The sequence below is a fragment of the Melospiza melodia genome, chromosome 1 (assembly GCF_035770615.1).
Source record: "Melospiza melodia melodia isolate bMelMel2 chromosome 1, bMelMel2.pri, whole genome shotgun sequence".
NCBI classification, from domain to species: Eukaryota; Metazoa; Chordata; class Aves; order Passeriformes; family Passerellidae; genus Melospiza; species Melospiza melodia.
In genome coordinates, this window is record NC_086194.1 from 32,052,662 (window position 1) to 32,057,064 (window position 4,403).

The following is a 4,403-nucleotide window of genomic DNA, read 5'->3' on the forward strand; positions in this document are numbered from 1 at the left end:
ATGTTAAAATATACATTTATGAAGACCAAATGTTTTGTGTTTTGCCATGAGCTCTTTAGTTCCTCTTTCCGCTGAGACAATTTGTTGCAAAATTTGATTGGGAAGGAGAAGTTTTCCTCTGTGGCCTCATGGTACCTGTGACCATGGAAATTCCAAAGAGTTTCTGATATTCTATGCTACTAAATGGTTATAGAAGAATAATGTATTGTTCATCTGTCTTCAATACATTTTCCTCATCTCCCTGGAGTATACTGTAGAAGACACCTGTTTTCATTCTCTGAAATAGATGGGAATGTTAAGGCACATACTTCCAAGGGGATGCTGTCCTGGTTCTAGGTACTTAAAGGGGTAGAATTAGGTTTTCTTTCACAGAAACACAGAATCACATAATGGGAAAGGTTGGAAGGGTCATCCTAGAGCACACCACACAGAATTGCATCCAGACAGCTCTTGAATACCTCCAGTGAGAGAGGCTCCACAACAGCTCTGGGCAATCTGTTTCAGTGCTTAGTCACTGCACAGTAAAGAAGTTCTTCCTCATGTTTAGGTGGAATTTCCTGTGCAGCAGTTTCTGCCCATCACCTCTTGTCCTATTGCTCAGCACCCCTGAGAACAGCCTGGCTCCATCCTCTTTGCACCCTCCCTTCAGACACTGACAGACATTGGTGAGTGTCTCAGTCATCACTTCCCAAGGCTGAAGCGGCCCAGCTCCCACAGCCTTTCCTCACAGCAGAGATGCTCCAGTCCCTTAATGATCTTTGTAGCCCTCTGCTGGACCTGCTCCAGGAGCTCCATGTGTCCCTTGTGGCCCAGAAGCCCAGACCTGGATATATCACAGATGCAGCCTCACCAGGGCTGAGAAGAAGGGCAGGACCACCTCTCTCAGCCTGCTGGAAATCCTCTTCCTGATGCCCCCCAGGATCCTTCTGGGCCACAAGGGCACACTGCTGTCCTTGCAGTGGCAACAGATGCAGAGCTGTGGCTAAGGAAAGGCTGGATAGATCACCTTGCTGGGGGAAAGCTGGAGAGCCCAAGGGCACACTGTGGTTACTAAGAGTCCTGTGATGCATTTGCCTCAATGGGAGTTTTGTAGGGCCACATCATTACGTGCCTCATTTTCTCCTGACCACTTCCTCGTCTTTCAGCTTCTGCCACCTCCATCTCCTCACTCAAGACTACAATTACAACAAATGACTATGACTTCTGGTGCTCCTTTGCATTTGGCCTGAGACAGATTACTAAAGGAAGCTACAAGAAAGCTGTACATACCTACTGACTCCGAACAGCTTTTACTTAAGCAGCAAATCAGAGCCTATCCCAGCATCCAGGCTGTGATTAGAACTAGCTTAAGCCTAGGCTACTTTGGAAAGTATATCCCAGCTTGAATAAAGCAGGGAAGCACTAACAAAACTAAGAATTATTCTACATAAGAAGTCTTCATATTTGCCTTATGCAAAGAGTACAATCTGAAACTAAACATAACTCAAGATTGTGGTTTTTTAACATGGTTAGCTCAATCTCTCTGTGATTAGATGTTGCTTTTATAGCCACTGAAGAAGCGGCTATAACTGAAAGTGTTTTTGATATTCTCTGGAAGCATCTGCCACATAAAATTAAAACATAATATTTCCAGAAAATATTGGTAAGTTGGCTTTGCTATCTGTCATTAGAGGATAATCTTTTGTGTTATTTGCAATCTGATATACTTGTAACTTTCCTCTTCTTCATAATAATTGCTCTTCTTTCCACCTGAGTAAGCTAACAGAAGGATCTGGGGTTTGAACTTGTCATTCTCCCTTCATTCACTCTTCCTTTCAACCAGGCACACAGAAAAATACCTCTTGTTCAGTGCCAAAGTACTGGATCCTATCTTTTCAGTGCTGGAAAGGAAAACCACTGACTTTTTTCTTTTAAAAAGCCACACTTGTCATTCCTCCTGTTCAAACTTCATCACAGATATTTAAGGCTTCTGACAGCCACAAGTGATATTGCTTACAGTCTCTTGAAACATGCACTTCTTAGCTTTAATATCCTTTCAAATAACTGTTACTTGTTACTTTCATTTAAAAGAGAAAAGTGCTCATTTTTCAACAGTACTGCATTAATGCAAAATGATTTTTTTTTAATCTGGATGAGATATCTATTTGTAAACCTAGCCCCTTCTTGTGCCTTCGGTGTAATTGGCAGGGAAGCTAGCTGGAAGGGGCAGAGCAGGTCACCTTTCCACAGCCCGTTGTACAAGGACCCAGTCACACAGATGAGACTCAGACGATCAGCTGTTCCAAACTGGTGCTTTGTTGCATTTATTTTCTACTTCAGTTGGAAAGCACCTACAAAAATCATTCTGTCCAATGGCCTGACCACTTCAGGGCTGACCAAAACTTAGAATATATCATTAATGGCATTGTTTAGATGCCTCATAAACACTGATAGGAATGGGTGATCCACCATGATCTACCACTTCCCCAGGAGGCAATAGAAATAGAAATAGAAATAATAGGAATAGAAATAGAAATAGAAATAGAAATAGAAATAGAAATAGAAATAGAAATAGAAATAGAAATAGAAATAGAAATAGAAATAGAAATAGAAATAGAAATAGAAATAGAAATAGAAATAGAAATAGAAATAGAAATAGAAATAGAAATAGAAATGGTTTGTGTTGGAAGGGACCTAAAAGATCATGTAATTCCAAACACTCTTCCATGGGCAGGGACACCTTTCACCGGATCAGATTGCTCAGAGGTCCATTCAACCTGGCCTTAAACACTTCCAAAGACAGGGCCTCCTTAACTATTTGGGCAACATTTTCCTGTATCTCATCACTCTCACGGGAAAGATTTCTTTCTCATCTCTAATCTAAACCTGCTCCCTTTCAGTTTGATTCCATTCCCACTTGTCCTGTCACTATATGTTTTTGTAAATAGTCCCTCTCCATCTCTCTTGTCTGTTCCCTTCAGGTCCTAGGAGGCTGTAATTAGGCCACTATGAAACGCCTTTTCCAGGCTGAATGAAGCAAAACTTTGGCTCTGCTTTAGCTTGTTTTCATGCCTTCACTGATGTATAGCTAACATTTATCACTGCCTGAAGTTACAAACACCTTATCATTCTGAGCAGTGATGAGAGGCTAGTTTGGGAGGAGATGAAGGAGCTGCTGTTTCTAGCACATGGGTTGGAAGGAACAAGCCATGGCATTCTACATGGAATGGAAGCTAAAGACACTGAAAAATATCTCTGCTTTCTTACAATTTCAATTTCCCAATTGCTGTGAGCACCAGCTATGTAATTAGCTCAGTATTATCCACGGACTAGGGATACAACCTGGTAGGTGCTCACTGTGCTTTGAAGACTACCCTTTGAATAGGTAGTGAGACTACTGGGAGAAGACTTGCTTAATCTTCAAAACTTTGTTAGGCTACTGTGAAAAGCTGATGTTGTCAGTGTGTACATTAACAGAATCCCAGAGAGCTAAAAATCACTTCTGTTAGGAAATGTGGGACAGCCTAATTAAAAAGAAAAAAAAAAAAAAGGTGTGACTTGTAAAAAATTCTTCACTAGAGTATCTCCAGCTAAATAATTTCAGAATAAAGCTGATCAAACAATTTCTGAAATTTCTTATTGGGTAATTCAGTACCATATTAAATTCCATATCAACACAATGCCTTAGTTATTAACAACCAATGCCATGGTCGTTATTCCCCCGGGAGTCACTCAGAGGCTACAGTCCCTCTAGGGGTTTCCCTATCTGTCTTCACAATAATTGACCTAGCAAAAAAACCCTTTCTTTTTTCACTAAATGAACTTGAAGTTACATTAAGCAGGGTGAGCTGATGAAACCACTCCTCACCACGGAAAAGGGAATAACTCTGTAGGAGCCAACAGTGCTTGCAATGAGGCCCTGTGAGCACAGGAGGAGCAAAACCTCCCCTTCTCAAGAGGCAGTGAAATTTTTGAAAAAAGGGATTATGGAAATACATCCCAGAAAATTTTACTCTCAGTTTCTTTCTCAAACATCTCAGTGTTTATTTGTGTGAGTCTTATCAGGAATACTGGTCAGGGAAAGGAAGAAAGATGAAATGCAGTGGAAACAGATAGTAATTTGTAAAATCACTGGAACAGCATTAATGTGGACAATATAAGAATAAAAAACTCACTGAATAATTCCAATACGGTTTTCCTTTTTTAAAATATATGGCTGCATTCTGACAATTTTCATGTGTTCAATAATTTTGTTGTTTCAAGTTGATCTAATAATATCTGTCTTTAATCCTAGCATTTAAAACTAGTTTGCAGTCATTAAATCAAATACTACTAGTTTTCAGTCATTAAATCAAATACTACAAACATCCTGAATAGAATAATTTATTATTATAAAACATATAAATAGCACATTTATATAGACA